At 37.4% G+C, this 17792-nt stretch overlaps 2 protein-coding genes across 3 annotated transcripts in view; one reads left to right on the forward strand and one right to left on the reverse strand.

Moving 5' to 3' along the window:
- LOC307168281 (GDP-L-fucose synthase-like) overlaps positions 1–17792 on the reverse strand; it is a 553698-nt gene that overhangs the window by 21637 nt on the left and 514269 nt on the right. Inside the window, exon 1 of one of the 2 annotated variants that reach the window (XM_079888047.1) lies at positions 14896–15004. The exons of the other annotated variant lie outside the window; for it this stretch is intronic. The gene's annotated coding sequence lies outside the window, so the exon portion shown is untranslated. Of the gene's footprint in view, positions 1–14895; positions 15005–17792 lie in introns of those variants that run through there. 2 annotated transcript variants of the gene reach the window in all.
- Positions 8210–17792, forward strand: part of LOC307168278 (uncharacterized protein) — a 91776-nt gene continuing 82193 nt past the window's right edge. The window contains exon 1 of the mRNA XM_079888042.1: positions 8210–8227. The gene's annotated coding sequence lies outside the window, so the exon portion shown is untranslated. The remainder of the gene's footprint in view (positions 8228–17792) is intronic.

A 17792-nucleotide genomic window follows, 5' to 3' on the forward strand; every position in this document is an offset into this window, starting at 1 on the left:
AATAAACTAGGCGTAGATAAGTGCGCACCGTAAGGATGCTCTTGACCGTGCGTACGCACTCTTTTAGAAGAGTATGTGTTTTGGCGACACCAACTGGCCCAAATAGCAATAACTATTTAAAATGAAAAACTTTTAAATTATCCTATTACATCACCCAATAAATCAAATTGCATCAACCTGAATTATCATTATGATATGATTATGATGGAGTTTGATGGATTCATTGATTTTAATAAAATTTAGACTCTATTTCATTATAGCTCTGCACTGGTGTCTTGCAGAAGATCACTTTTAGACAGAAAATCTAAAGAAATACAAGATAATACAAATATAATTTCGCTCACCAACCTGTCACTTGAAGCAAATATCCATCCCTTCTTAAATGTCCGCGCCAGCGAGCGCGTTGGGCCGTTTAGTGAAACTGATGCAAATAACAGCTTAAATAAATAAAATACTTCTGATATAAACTATGTTTTACTTATGATATAAACATTTAGATTAAATATGCCATTCAAATTAATGGAGAACACTTAAACATGAAATCATTACTGAGAAGTTACAACATTTTTTATATTCAAATTCAATCAATAGAAATATTTGTTGTGGATGCGATGTTTTTGAACACGTTTCCTGTAGCGTGCTGTGTTTTAATGTTTTAACCACAGAGATAATTGCTTATCATGATAATACCAGATTGTCTGAGAAAATAGTTTCGTGCAAATAATGCCCAAGGCCTATCTGTTTCCATTAAAAATATAAATCAATTAAAAATACTATTCGGCCAGTGGATAAGATTAAATGTATTTTACACTATTTGATTTATGTATTCAAAAACAAGACAAGGATAGGCAAATACATGATTTTTATTAATGTAATGTGTCTTGTACCGTTAAACGTTATCACGTGGATGAATAATCATATGCAAATGATATGCAGATGAGGATATGCATAGTAAAACTAGGCGTTGTAAGCTCCATATATGGTTATTTCAGGGTGGAGACGCATGTGCGCACAATCTTCCGCTGACTGGGATTTATAAAGTGAATTCTGCGCAGGTTCTGGCGTACGGACGGTTTTATAAATCTGAAAACTTTTGTGCGTACGCAAATTCTGCCTTATGTGCGTACGCACACTTTAAGGATGAAATCTACGCAAAGTTTTATACATGAGGCCCCAGCTGTTTTGTGCAACGCAACGGTTATAAATGAAGCCCCAGGTCCTTCACGCAAACTCTGACCCAGGCGTACGCACAAAAATGGGTGAAATGAGAAATGGCGACACCGTCGGCAGACGGAAGAAACACGTGAAAGTGTGTGAAACTGTAGACCGTTGTGTAAAAGAAATGGCAATACAGTACTGCCTCTCATGAATAACATGAAGACTTCACAAAGCAAGTCTTACAATTAACAGCCTACACAAACACCCGTTTGATCGATCTGCAGTGTAAAACAAACAAAATCAAACAAAGATTACAAAAGAAATGCAAATTAACACATATTTGCAAAAAGAAAAGTGAAATATATATATATATAAATATAGCTGCGAGCAGCGATTGCGGGCCCAAGCCGGTGGCACCAGTATGCCAGTTGGTGGCGCTATAACTTTGACTCACAATAGTTACATCCATCTGATCGGCCTCTTACCACGAACACACTGCTGAAGTTTCATCAAGATCAGTTAACGACGTATGCAGAAGTTATATTACTTTGTGTTTCTCTTTTCTCGCCATTGTTTCCTCGCCACGGCCAAACCGTTCGAGATATCAAAAATCCGTCCTGAATTTAGCATCCTCAATGTCTTGACTTCATGCTGACCGAGTTTGGAGGCGATTGGATGAACATTAAATTATGGTACATTAAATTCCACAGCATGCGTTTTTCAAACAACCCATAATAGCCGACTTCCTTTTGGGCGGAGCTAATAACTTAGAGTGCGGAAGTTGTTCGGCCCGATGAGATCTATATGTGTACCGAGTTTCATATTAATTCATGCAAGCGTGTTTGATATATGGACCAAGTTTTCAGACCGTGTCCAAGAGGGCGCTGTTGAGCCCCCCTGCCACGCCCGGGTAGCTTCAGCCCGGCTCTGATGACCGTGGGTTCTGACCTGTGTGGAAAGTTTCAAGAGTTTTCGAGCACGTTAAGGGCCCCAAAAGCCCCTGAAACCTTGAAAAACAAAGATTAAATGGAATAGACAAATCCCCCCCCACACACACACACACAGACACACAGAGAGAGACAGAAAATTCTCCAGAAAATCCACATTCAAACCAAAATATCTGACTTCCTGTGGGTCTGAGGTTATGACTGTAAATTAGAAAGGTGTCCTGCTTGATGAGAACAATACACCTACCAAGTTTTGTGATTCTAGGAAAAACTAAGCCCCCATTTTTGACTAAAGGTGGCGCTACTGAGCCATTCCACCACGCCCGTTTCTGAGACTTTGCACATGTCTACTGTATAATAAATGTGATGTATCTGTCGAGTTTCATGCATTTTCAAGTATGTGAAGAGTCTCAAAAGCATCCGAAAAGAATATTAAAGTTTGATGCGTTGCCACGGCAACAGTATCTAAGATATCAATAATCCTTTCACAGGTCTACATCTGCCGTGTGTCTACATTATACACATAAAGTTTTAAGCAAATCGGGTAAAAATAAGAAAGTGATTTCAAAGCATTTTGAAAGTGACACACTTCCTGTTGCCAGTTGGTGGCGCTATAACTTTGACTCACAAAGGTCACATCCATGTGATCGGCCTCTTACAACGAATACACTGCTGAAGTTTCAGCAAGATCAGATAATGTATGCAGAAGTTATAACACACTTCCTGTGTCCCATTATTCGCCATAAATTTGTTTCCTCGCCACGGCCAAACCGTTCGAGATATCAAAAATCTGTTCGCAAGAATTCATCCTCAATGACTTGACTTTATTCTCACCGAGTTTGGTGGCGATCGGATGAAATCCCTAGGAGGAGTATTTCACATTCCATTGTATGCGTTTTCCAAACAACGTATAATAACCGACTTCCTGTTGGGCTTTTGTAAAACTTAGAGCACGAAAGTTGTTCGGCCCGATGAGATCTATATGTGTACTGAGTTTCATATTATTACATGCAAGCGTGTTTGATTTATGGACCAAGTTTTCGGACCCCATTCCAGGGGGCGCTGTCGAGCCCCCCTGCCACGCCCCGGTACCAGCTTCAGCCCGGCCCTGATGGCCTCAGGTTCTGACGTGTGTGCAAAATTTCAAGAGTTTTTGAGAATGTTAAGGGCCCCAAAAGTGGCAAAAAGGCAAAAAAAAAAAATAATGAAAAAAAAAAAAAAAAAAATCCTTACGGAAACAATAGGGCCTTCGCCCTTTCAGGGCTTGGGTCCTAAATATGTTCTTCAATAATATTGGCATGTTATGCAATTCACCCTCATAACACATCTGTAGCTTGTCAGATGCAATGGTCTCAAATAGCAATCAAATCAAAACGTCTGCAACCTTTTGCCACTCAAGTGCCTTTCTGGCATTAGTAATGCCCACTGTGCCCTCCAAACATTTTACTCCTCTTTTCCACCTCGCCAACGATAATTTCTACTTCACATTGAGTGAAGTAAAGTTACGTTTATTTGGTTTTCCTCTCAGTGTTTGCCATGATTTCGCAATCGATGAATATTAACTTGTGGGCGTTTCACGGACTATTTATGGGCAACTATGGGCGTGACATGAAGCCGCAAAAGCTGCGCTACATTTAGAAGTGATCTACATCGCCATCAGAAACGCACATTGCCACCAGAAATGGCGGAGGAGGAGGAAGACCTCCGGCCTCCCCAAAGACCCAGAGGCCATGCCCGAGCAAGCCGCTGTGGTACCGGAGGTTGTCCCTGTGCAGCCCGCTGTCGTCCCAGAGATCGTCCCGGAGGTCCCGTCTGCCGATCCAGAGACCGTTCAGGTCCCGTCTGACGATCCAGAGACCGTTCAGGTCCCGTCTGCCGATCCAGAGACTGTTCAGGTCACGTCTGCCGAGCCAGTGTCTCCGGACAAGATGGCCGCTGCTGAGCCGGTGTTTCCAGACAAGATGGCCGCCGCCGAGCCTGTGTCTCCTGACAAGATGGCCGCCGCCAAGCCTGTGTCTGTTCCTGAGCCTGAGCCGGTGTCTGTTCCTGAGCCGGTGTCTGTTCCTGAGCGGGTGCCTGTTCCTGTTCCCTGGCCACCCGATGGACTGTCTGCTCTGCCCTGGCCGTCTGAGGGAAGGTCTCTGCCCTGGCCACCCGATGGACTGTTTGCTCTGCCCTGGCCATCTGAGGGAAGGTCTCCACCCTGGCCACCCGATGGACTGTTTGCTCCGCCCTGGCCGCCCGATGGATCGTCTATTATGGATTTTGACCCCTGCATGAATGACTACGAATTGGTGTGTTCCCATGACACTAGCCTAATTCATGGGAGACATTCTAAAAAGTTGATTGCTGTTGTGCTGCTCATATGATTAGCCTACAATCCAAAATGGTCTTACAATGCAATTTGATCTTTTTCATAGATTTGCCAGCTACCGCCATTTTCATGCATTTTGGCTGCAGATTGAACCTGCCACTGGGAGAATCGCCTGTGTTGGACAGTCATCGACAACCACAGTTGAAATGAAATGATGAAATGAAAATGAAAACACAAAAAAATGATATGTTGGCTTTAATAAAAAAATTTTTATGTCAACAGGTTCCACATAACTGGGTTACGGTAAACTAACATAATTTGTTCATGTAACTTCAACATCATGGAATTAAGTCATTTTAAGCGACCCAATTTAAGTAGTCTCAAAGAGAATTTTTAAAGGCTTCCTGACATGCTCAGGTGTTTTTCATATTCATTCATCCATTAATATTTCATTTATTTTTGTGACACATAATTAAATTGATAGATTACAGCTAGCTATTTGCTAGCAGTAGCACATATTATCATCTTAAATGCTAAGATTTACATGCTCTTTCAACCAAAGCAGTTGTAAGTAACAAAATCAGTCCACAGCCAAACAAAATGCTGCACACTTCTCCACAATGGTCAAGTCAAGTATATTTGTATAGCGCTTTTCACAATACAGATTGTATCAAAGCAGCTTCACAGTATTAAATTAAAATAATACAATAAGGTTTGTTTCTAGTGGAATTTATTGATTGATAAAGTTAAATTAAATATCCCCAAAATATCCCCAACTGAGCAAGCCAAAGGCAACAGTGGCAAGGAACCGAAAAACTCCATCAAGTGACCTAATGGTGACCTGAAACTCCATCAAGAGACCTAATGGAGAAAAAAAAACCTTGGGAGAACCCAGGCTCAGTCGGGGGCCAGTTCTCCTCTATTACTCACCTATTTATTTTGTGAGTGTAAAAACCAATAGATTTTGGGCTGAATTAAGTGCTTTTGTTTTTGGCCCTACAAATGTGACCCACACCTTCATTCTCAGAGAGGTTATATTTTATATGTCCCTTGAACATGTTGTTAATTTCCTTATCTTGTATGCAAAATTCTTCATCCACAAGCACAAATGTCTCCTTTGTGCTTCCCTCTTGCTGACCTTAATTCTTTTATTTCATCCCTTAGACTTTTAAATAACAAAAAAATTGCAACATTTTTGATGCATTATGATTTATTCAAAGATATGACTTAACCTTGTTGTTATGCTTTTCTTTTCTTTTCTTTTCGTTTTTTTGTATAATTACATTTATTTTATTTTATTAACCTTTATTTTACCAGGGAAGAAAATCACATTGAGATTACAATCTCTTTTACAAGTGAGCCCTGGCCAAGAAGGCAGCACATAGAATATACACTTAGACAACAAGCAACAAAATGACAGGGATGCACAAAAATATTAAAATATACAAAACATCACTATTTAAAGGTGCATTGCGCAAGTCTCTGAGTTTTTGCAGAACTATGCCCCCTCTGGTGGCAAGCGAAACTACAACCTGTTTTCTGTGTTGGTGTTTGAAATGAACTATAAGCAGGTCTCTTACAATCCATCTTCTACGGAGAATGGCGGCGAATACACAAACCTGCCAGACACAGCCAGTAAGCGTGCCGTGACTGGGCATGACGTCACGCCCAGTCTAAAATTCTGGCCCGAATCCCTCTTATTTATTTTACTTTACAGGATTATAGAGACAATCTCAGTGATCAGAGAAGGGCTCAGTCAGCCCATCAGGCAATTGTTTAAGAATGTATGGGTTAGAAAACGGGTATTTTTAACATGAAAAGTTGCTTAATGCACCTTTAAAACAATCACAAACATGATGATAAATTTGATTTAGGTAAGACTTGAATTCAATATGTGAAATAAAAACCTGCAGTTTTAGCTGGTTTTGCAACTCATTCCATGAAGTTGGAGCATTATAACTAAAAGCATTTTTGCCAAACTCTGTTTTAATTTGTGGAATATCATACAGTAGCCTATGTATCTACTTGATCTTAGCTTGTATTCAGATCTACTAGGTGTTAAGAGTGTAGTTAAATATGAAGGAGTATGTCCAGTTATTGATTTATACACAAAGATCAACCAATGTTTGAGCCTAAGAATTCTTGTGTTAAGTGAGGACCAACCAACCATTTCATAGTGATGAACAGAGTACTTTGCATGCATTATAAATCTCAGTGCTGAATGATACACAGAATCCAATGATTTCAACAAGGTCTTTGTGGAGTGTCTGTAAAATACATCTCCATAGTCTAAAACCGGCAAAAAGGTAGCTTCAACCAGCTTTTTCTTGGCTTTCTGTGTAAAGCAAGAACTGTTTCTGAAGAAAAAAACCAGCTTTAATTTCCAATTTAGTGAGTAACTGTTTAATATGCAAATTAAAAGACATGTTTTCCTCTAATATAAACCCCAGATATTTATATGAGCAAACTAATTCTATTGGCCTGCCCTGTAATGTGTGGAGTTGAGGCAAGGAAGGTCCAGGCTTACGGGTTCTATTAAAAAACATGTATTTAGTTTTCTTATCATTTAAAACTAAATGTAATGCCTGTAGATTGAGCTGGATATTCTCAAATGCTTTTTGTAGCCTTAAAATTGTCTCAGCAGGTGATTTTGCAGAACAATAAATAATAGTATCATCAGCATACAGGTGCATTTTTGCATTAATCACATAATGTGCTGTATGCAAATCCAGGATATTTTTTAAATAATTTATTTATTTAATTTATTTTTTTCGTATCATTGTTTGTTCATTGTAAGAGATACAACCTTGCTTCACTTCCCTGAGCTTGTAATTATGTGCAAGTTCTGCAATAAACTTAAACTTCTTGGCACTGATGCGGATCCCGCACCAAAGCGGCATTACGTCACGAAAGTGTGGACTCGTAGGAAGACCACGAGTGCTTAGAGTTTTGTCCAACAGCTTCAGTAACGGTGGTCTCAATTTTGTTGATTTTGCAACGTTAAATAATACTTAAAAATCAACTGGTTGAGGAATTACTTGAGAAATCCATTCAGTATTTGGAATATTATACCGGAATATGTCTTTTCTCAGTTGGGAGGTTTGAATTTTCTATTGATGTGTAACTTCAGCATTGAGAAGATCCCTGTTGCTCTGTCTAATTTCCACAAACAAGCACTATTAGCGTGGTCTATGATTTTCAAACACAATTTTTCTCCAACCAATTACTTCATTTGGAATAATAAGAATATTTGTTATAAACATAAGTCCTTATTTTTCGAAAACGGGTTTAAGAGGCCGTGAGATGGCGTCAGGTGGAGGCTGCAGGTTGGCAGGTCCTGCGAGCTCACCTTCCTTAATACGTTCTGAGGAATCGCCATTTAACAACAGTGGACCTGATGCTGAATTACAGTTGCCTTATCTAAGAAAAAGTGGGCGACTAAATATAAATCAGTATGTGGTGATCGCCTTGCATGTGCTTGCCGCGGTGTTACTTTCAACATGGAGTGATTGGCAAGCTCTTTGCTGCCGGTCGGATTACAACGCGACGCGCCACGTACCACCACCTTTCAACACATGGAGTAAACACGCCATTTACGCGTCTGTTTTAAAACGGACGCGCAGTTGTGCCTTTATCGATCAACTCCCGTTTTGATAAGCGCCGCCGAGGATCAGCTGTTTTAACCTTGCTGTGCACTTTACTCTTATTGTGCGGGGATATACATCTAAACCCCGGACCTGGCGGCGGGGAAGAACTAACGGGAGCAAATGGCGTTTCACCCATGTGTGGATCTGCAGTTACGAACGCAGTGAGTTACTTCTACGAGCACACACTAATAAACGGACAAAATCGCTTGCCATCAACACTGTGCACGGCGGAGGATAGATCTGGAACTTCGCAGGTTTCTCCTGCGATAAAGTTAGATGCGCCCTCCCCAGACGGTACTGAGACCTTGCGTAAAAAGAGCTTGTCGGGTGCTTTGGCACAGACACCACGCACAGATACATTTTGTCCGGATACTGGGGTAAACAAACGAAATGGCGCTGTGGAGAAAGTTGGAGCGGCATGTGATTCGGTGCACTCGTCTCATCTATCCATGTGTCTCTCAAATGCTGTCACCAAACAACAGATATACAGACTATTTCAGACTGTTAATCATGCCAAAGTACTCTGGGACCGAAAGGTTAAACCTAAAGGTGTATTTGGGGGACACCTAAATATAAGAAGCGCTGTATCGAAATCTGAAAAACTTGAACAGTTGCTAACACATTCCAACCTTGACTTTTTGTGTCTTTCTGAGACTTGGCTAAAACCCACCACTTCAAATAGTGTTGTTTATATTCCAGGCTATAACATCTACAGGCGTGACCGTGGTCATGGCAAAGGGGGCGGAGTAATGATTTATGTCAAGGACACTTTTCAATGTGTACAAATGGAATCAGTGGGAGATGTTTTGGAATGTGTAGGGATAAAAATTAGGCTGTCTCCGGAAATGTCATTTGCTGTTCTTGCTTTGTATAGGCCTCCGACATCAACTAATGTATTTTTTGATCACCTAACTGACATTCTTAAAAAATGTGATGCGAAAGAAATACTTCTCATGGGGGATTTTAATATAAATTGGATCGATAAAAATGGTAGAAAAAAACTAAAGGAGATTACTCAAAAATTTAATTTAACACAAATGATTGAAAAAGCAACTCGGATTACTAAGACATCTCAAACACTTATTGATTTAGTTTTTACTAACAAAGCTGACCGTATCTGTAAAGTTTATAATTTAATAACAGGTCTTTCTGATCATAATTTAACATTGGTTGCAAGGAAACTGTCAAAAGTGCGCTACCGAAATTTAAATAAGGTTGATATTAATGAATCTGTACTCTATATCCCCAGGAAAGATATTGAGAAGCTTGATAATGAAATAAGAAAGGTAAATTGGTTTGAAATGGTAAATGATAAAGAAAGTAATACAGCTTCTAATGAGTTTATAAAGATGTTTCAACAGCTTGTTTTTAAATATTCTAAAGAAAAAAAGGTAAAGCCTAAAGGCAAAATCCCTCTACCTTGGTTAAATGATAATCTATGGAAATTGATGAGAACTCGAGATTCAGCATTAAAAAAGTCCCATAAAACGGGACTCACAACTGATCGCCTGATCTATAAGGGACTTCGAAATAAAGTCACTCAACAGCTAAGACAAGCAAAAGCAATGTTTTTTCTGAATATAATTAAACAAGCAAAGGGCAATTCTAAACAACTTTGGCAAATTATAGACAAATTAACTGGAAAGACGCAAACTAAGAGTGGAATAATAGAGCTGAAAATAAATGACGAAAACCATAAGGATGGTCTAACAGTTTCAAACTATTTTAATAATTATTTTATTGATTCAGTGAATGAAATTATCCAACACGCCTCTGGATTGCTTCATCCGTTTATCACCTCAGCCCTCCATTTATGATTATGAGGTTCTGTCTTTTAAACACATTGATTATTCTAAAACAGATAAAATAATACAATCCTTATCTAACTCAAAAGCTAAAGATTTCTGGGGACTTGATAGCTCTCTCATTAAAAAACATAGGGAGATTTTAACACCAGCTATCACATATATTGTGAATAAATCTATTGATGAGAGTATCTTCCCCAGTGTCTTTAAAACAGCGGTTATAACCCCAATTTATAAATCTGGAAGCAAAAATGAAATAAGCAACTACAGGCCTATTAGTATATTGCCTGTAGCATCTAAAATTCTTGAGAAAGCTATTGTAGAGCAGTTAACTGATCACTTAGATTGTAATCATTTGTTGCACTCCATGCAGTTCGGTTTTAGACGTAACCATTCCACCGACGCAGCCTGCTGCTATCTGATAGAAAACATAAAGGCCAACTTGGACAGAGGGGGCACGGTGGGTGCCGTGTTTTTGGACTTGCGAAAAGCCTTCGACACGGTAAACCACCGTGTCCTCCTGTCTAAGCTCTCTAAGTATAATCTGTCCATGGAGACACTGCATTGGATACAATCATATCTCTCAAATCGGATGCAATGTGTGAGGGTAAAAAATGTATTGTCCTCTTTGAAGCCCGGCACAACTGGGGTCCCGCAAGGATCAATTCTGGGACCCTTGTTGTTCAGTATTTACATCAGTGATCTCCCGGCTGTGTGCAAGGGCGTAGACATCATCATGTACGCAGATGATGCCGTCATCTACGTACATGGGAGGGATATTGAGCAAGTAGCCTTTAAATTGTCCTCAGCCATGGACAAAATAAGTAATTGGCTTAAATCTTCTTGCTTAACACTAAATATTGAAAAAACTGTTGGAATGTATTTCGCTAAGTGCAATAAAGTTAAAGATATGCCTAACATCTATGTTAATGGACAAAAAATTAACATCGTGACAGAGATAAAATATCTAGGTGTCCATTTGGACCAAACTCTAAGTTTTAAAAAACATATTAAAAGAATGTACAACTCTATTAAATATAATATTTCCATCTTTAGACACATTAAGAATAGTTTGACAACTGAAGCATCTTTCATGTATTTTAATGCTATGATCTCACCACACATCACCTACTGTTTGTCCTGTTGGTCTCAGGCCAACGAGACCACACTCAAACCGCTCAGATCGGTCTATAATCAGGCCTTAAAGGTGCTTGACAGAAAAGCCCTTCGTTATCATCACTGTAATATTCTCAGTAAATATAAATTATTAAGTTTTGATTCTCTAATTCGATATACAAATTTAAGAACTGTTTTCAAAATTGTTAATAATATTGCTCCACCCTCAATGAAAAAAGTCATAAAACTTTACTCTGAACAAACGAACCGAACATCCCGCTCCACTGCTCACAGAAATTGTGCTATCCCGAAAAGATCCTCCGCCTTTGCACAGACAGCCTTTTCATATAAAACCATTAAACAATGGAATCAACTCCCAGATAGTCTGAAATTATCTGTGGATCTGAATAATTTCTCTCGAAACTTAAAGAATTACATCCTTGATAACCAGCTGTGTCAGCATCAGCTCATTTAAAGTCTACAAATGTAATATTGAAGTAAATGTTTTTGACTATGTTGTATATATTTTAGGATGTTATGGTTTTTTTATTCGTTTTTTATTTAATGTTTTAATATTGTGCACCTGCCCGGGGACTGCAGATGGAAAATAGCTTTTGCTAACTCTGGTACAAAACATCTTTTCGAAAGATTAATGTATTTTGTACATTGTCCCTGACAAATAAACTAATAAAATAAAATAAATAAATAAAATAAGAATGGTATCAATCGGGTTAGCCAGTTATTTAATCAGGATGGTAACTTATTTACTTATCAAGAATTTCTCTCTCACTATAATATTCCTGTTACTCCAAAACAGTTTGCCACTGTATTTGGTGCTATTCCTAATGGTGTCATTATGCTATTTAATGCCATAATAGTTTTTTGACAAGTTCTGAAATTCCTCTCCCAGACCCAGCTGACACGTATGTTGGCAGGATATGTTTTAAATCTACATTAAAAAATAATAGAGATATTCGTTTTCTTTTTCTCAATGATTCTGTTTCCACATCTCATGTTGTTACAAAATGGAACGCATTAGTGGAAAATATTTCATGGAAGAAGGTTTGGACTCTCCCTAACAAGTAAATAAGGTCAAAGAGATTTCTTTTAAACTTATTCATCGGTATTATCCCGTCAAAAGGTTCATGGTGTCAAATTTTAAATTAAGTATGCAAATTGTACTTTTTGTGCTTCACAACCAGAGACTATAGGCTAGTACATCTTTTTTGGCATTGCGATCACACAAGAAAACTTTGGCAAGACATCTGCCAGTTCATTGTAAACTATATATAAAGACTTTGAGCTTTATTTCAAGGATGTTTTATTTGGGTTTTTCATTTTTGAGAAGCAATATGAGAATATATTTTTTCGTTGCAACTTAATTATTTTGCTTGCAACATTTTTTATCCACAAGTGTAAAACTATGAAAGTAACCCCCAATTTTTCTCACTTTCAAGAAGATGTTAAGATTTATATCAAATCCTTATTTACCTCTTGTAACAAAAGGCAACTAAAACTTTGAATGTATGCTCATTTTTGGGCGTTTTTGTATAAATATTTTATTATTATTATTATTATTATTATTATTATTCTATTATTATTATTTTATGTTTTGTGGGGAGAATATTTATTTAATTAATTAATGTTTAATTGATACTTCCTAATTTTGTAATTTAATTTGATTTATTTTCTTGTATTTATTTATTTTGTTTTTCTTTCTTTCTTTTTTCTGAATTCAAATGTGATGTAATATATATCAGTCCCTGAACCTCTGGCTTTCTTCTCTGGTTTATGACTTTTAACTTTTGTATTTTGAAAGTAAATGTTTAATAAAAAAAAAAAAAAAAAAAAATTAAAAAAACACGAGTTCTTAGGGTGCCATTTGGGACAGGGCCAGAGAGTCTCCACAACGGACTGAAGCGCGCATCCGAGTGAAGACTGTGCGCGAGCCACAAGAGAACACAGTATCCGCGCCACTGATCGCAGCGGCAACGAGCACTTTGATCACTTGATTTAAAAAACAACACATTTCAGCGCTAGATCGCCTCTTATTTAACAAACAAACGAAATGAATGCTCTGCCAGTTAACTGGAGATGTTTTATTTATTTGTATTGGTACATTCGTGCCGCGAGATGTTGCAAAAGTGGTAATATCGAACTTAGCAAAAGGTGGCGGCGACATGTCCCACCCGCCCCACCCGCAAATTACGCCTAAAGTCTAAATATGGCATATCAACCTGTGCTTTAAAAAAATAACGTGACCTTAGAATCGAACATTTTATCGAATTGAGGATTTGGAGAATCGTGACACTTTATGTTCGGATGTGCACTATCTCCCTCATTATCATGTAGGCTACATTAGTTCTGTTCTGCTTGTGTTTCTTTGTTCGGTCTCGACCGTGTGCACGTGTGGTTGCGCAGTTTATGCCTTGGTCTGTGGCCGCCTTTTGGATCATCTATTAAAGTCTTTACACTGATATCTTCATCGTCGTGTGCCCATACAACCACCATCTGTGACAAATGTATTATATTGTTTTTCCGTTAAATACTGTAAATGCATAGAAATCTAAATTGTAGGGTTTTCTACAGTATGTATACAGAAAAAAATATATACATCTTAAATGCCTTATAATACTTTTCATCATTGAAAGTCAATGCATAAAATGACAATACAGACTTTAACTCTCAATGAATTTTATAAACTCTTTTTGAGCTCAAATAAAAAATGGGACGTTTTCTGCAGCTTAACCCCTTGACTGTAAAGATTATTTCTGAAGTGAAAGCATGTCAGAAAAGTATGAAGAAGATTACTATAAATCAAATGTACTGTACTAAATAATTTTTCTTTTATCTAAAATATATATTTCATAAAATATTTGTTAACTTTAATTTTTTTTTTTTTTTTTTTTTTTTTTTTTTTAAAGTCATATGTCTAACCAAGTTGCGTTCCAAATGTGAAGGTTTTTTTTTTTTTTTTTTTTTTTTGATTAGATATTAAAAATAGCCGCTGGGTGATGCATATTCCATTGAATTTTTTTTAACATATTCCATTGAAATTTAAGACTTTCAAATTCACACCATATTCTTACTGATACTGATTATAAACTTTAAAAAGAAATGTCTTAACCTGCCTTTTAAAATGAATGCTGGTAGCCTCTTTCACTTCATTTGGTAGACAATTAAAATATATTTTTTTGGAGCATAGTGGCTAAATGAAGCACCGCCAGATCGCTTATGATTTACTGTATAATGTGCCAGAAGACTAGCACTAGAGGATCTTAAACTACGATTTGGAGCGTATCTCGACAGTGCATAAAGGTGCCAGATTATGCAATGTTTTATAAACTATTAATAAAAACTTAAAATCAATACTTCCAATGCAATTCCATTAAACCCAGTGTAATATACTCTCTCCTTTTTAATTCCATTAGTACTCCAGCTGTTGCATTTTGTATAAATTGTAACTTCATTGAACCCTTTAGGTCAGCCAGAATACATAGCATTACAATGCATCAAGATGAGAGAAGGTAAAAGCATGAATGAGTTTCTTAGCATCATCCAAACGTTAAAAAGGACGAATCTTGGCAGTATTTCTCCAATGATATAAAAAGCAAGTGGTTGTTACTTTGGTCACAGTCCAAAATGACACCCTTCTTAAATTGTAGGGCTGAGGAACCCGGTCCAGCTTCTGTCCTCTCCCGCTCATGTTTCTAACCCACAATAAGAATTTCAGTTTTGTCTTTGTTACATTTAAAAAAAAAAATTTGTGTTCATCTACTTTACAGTGCTGGACAGACAATCAGACAACCTCTCTAATTCAACCCTGTCTCTGAACTCAACTGAAATGTATAATTTTATATCATCAGAAAAAAAAAAATGTATCTCATATTTCTGATTGATTGGATTACCTGCTCTCTGGCTCGTTGGCTGTCGCTCAGTGAGTTGTAAGGAAATGAATTAAAAAAATCCAGCTCACTGGTTTGTTACACACACACACACACTCCTACATTTAAGGACGGTGTTCTGAAATATTCAGTGTCTGATATTTTCGGTTACACTGGGCGGAGCTTACATGAATATTCTCCTGTTTCATTTTAAAAACTAGAGGAGCAAGACCATTTAAGATCTAAGAAACAAGTAGGCCTATAGTAAATTGAATTAAATGTTCCCAACTCAAAAAAGAAAACTCAGTTGCTTATCGGAACAGAGCTAAGTTCCTCTTTTCATAGTATACTGCATCGAAGCAGACACACAAGAACCAAACATATCTAGTTTTCACACTCTGAGGTTTTAGACCGTACACTGCAAGATGTTTAGTTAAGATAACATTTGTTCACCACTTTATTATGAAACATTCAAGCTTTTGTGGTCTGTCTATCATTCACCCCAAGTACATTCAAGCTACATTTGAGGCATAAAGATTAATAAAAGAAAAGTATTAAACATACATTTCAAATGATAATAATGGTAAACACATCAAATTGATAGTAATGAGAAACACATCAACATGATAATAATGATTTCTTAAAATATGATGATGACATTTGATTAAATGATAAAACATAAGCAAGAAATACTTTTTCTTTTTCTGATTCAACAACTTTCTTCACATGTTTTTTTAAAAGAAAGCTGAGAATTAATCATTATTCCTCAAAATTTAAATTTTGTACAACCTCAAGTTCCTGTCCCTGGAAAATTATTTCTGCTTTTACATTGTAATTAGCTCTTTTAGTAAAACACATACAAACTGTTTTAATGTTTTTGACATTAAGATGTAAATGACATGATTTAGTAAGCGCTCTGTGAAACCTGATCCATCGTAAAAGTCCATTTCTTTAGATGTATATTTTTTAATTATTAATTTCATTAAATCTGAGTGCTGCATGATGGGTGTTTTTTTTATGAATTATTTTTGTTTCATATCAGTGGTTCGGAGCTTGTATCACACTCACCTAGTCACTTGATTTTAGCAAATGAGACTTCATTTCATCATACTGTTTCAAACTTTTAAAGGGATGGTTCACCCAAAAATGTATGAACCAAAATGTTCCAAACCTGTATGAGTTTCTTCGTTCTGCTAACCATACAGGAAGATATTTTGAAGAATGTCAGTAAACAAACAGTTATGGGCAGTGGCGGCTGGTGGAAAGTTTTCTAGGCAAACATCCCAGTATGATTTAACAGAAGGAAAACATATTAAGACTTAAAACATATTTTGAAGGCTTGAAAAATATTTTAAATAAAGATAATTGCTTTTACCAAGTTCAGGATTAAGCTTGAGGATGATTCTCACAAAACTGTATTTTCTGCTAGTTTTTTTTTGTTTGTTTGTTTGTTTTTAAGGTAAAATAAAAATACTTTTCCTTTTTCATAATTCTCAATTATGTATACAATGCAACAGCAAAAACTGTAAAAAATCCTTTGGAGATGCCAACAGACACGGAGATTCCAACTGACCAATACAAGCCATCTTAACCTAACTGCATACAGATACAGAACAGATCCATTCAGAATTATTAAACACAGCAGAACACAAAATATTCAAAAAACATCGAAATATTGTTACGACCCCAGGGTTTGTGTTTTGTTATATTTCTGATGTTTTGTGTCTGTGTTTGTCTGTCTAGGAACGGCGTCTGATTGGTTCCTGAAGGCTGATTGATGCTAGGTCCTGATTGGTGCACAGTACTTTAAAAAAGCACATCTTCACTTCCTCTAGAGACATCTAGGCTGTGTCCGAAATCGCCCCCTATACGCTTAAATCTTTAAAACAGAAAAACTTTGGAACAGTCTTCCTAACATTGTCCGGGAAGCAGACACACTGTCAGTTTAAATCTAGACTAAACACATCTCTTTGACCTAGCATACACAACACATTATAGACTTCTATAATTCAATGTTAGGTTGCATAGATTAGGTCAGCCGGAACCGGGAACACTTCCCATAAAACCTGATGTACTCGTTACACCAGTGATCTCAAACTCAATTCCTGGAGGGCCACAGCTCTGCACAGTTTTGCTCCAACCCTAATCAAACACACCTGATCCAGCTAATCAAGGTCTTCAGGATTACTAGAAACTTCCTTGCAGGTATGAGTTGGAGCTGGTTGGAGCTAAACTGTGCAGAGCTGTGGCCCTCCAGGAATTGAGTTTGAGACCACTGCGTTACACCATAAGAAGAATGGCGTCTACGCTAATATTAGTCGTGTGTGTGTGTGTGTGCTCTTTGATACCAATCTTTCATTTGAAAGTCACGTGTCTAGTATCTGTAAAACCGCATTTTTTCATATTAAAAATATATCTAAATTACGCCATATGCTCTCATTGACAAATGCAGAACAATTAGTTCATGCGTTCATGACCTCAAGGCTAGATTATTGTAATGCTCTACTGGGTGTCTGCCCTACACGCTTAATAAACAAACTCCAGCTGGTCTAAAACACAGCAGCTCGAGTTCTTACCAGAACCAGGAAGTATGACCATATTAGCCCGGTTCTGTCAACACTGCACTGGCTCCCTATTAAACATCTTACACATTTTAAAATCTTGCTGATTACTTACAAAGCACTAAATGGTCTATCTCCCTAGTACTAGAGCGAGCTCTTAACACGTTATAGTCCTTCACGTCTATTGCGATCTCAAAATTCTGGCCAGTTGATAATAATACCTAGAATATCAAAATCAACTGCTGGCGGTAGATCCTTTTCCTATTTAGCACCAAAACTTTGGAACAGTCTTCCTAGCATTGTCCGGGAAGCAGACACACTCTGTCAGTTTAAATCTAGACTAAAAACACATCTCTTTGA

The sequence above is a fragment of the Squalius cephalus genome (assembly GCF_949319135.1).
Source record: "Squalius cephalus genome assembly, chromosome: 12".
Taxonomy (NCBI): domain Eukaryota; kingdom Metazoa; phylum Chordata; class Actinopteri; order Cypriniformes; family Leuciscidae; genus Squalius; species Squalius cephalus.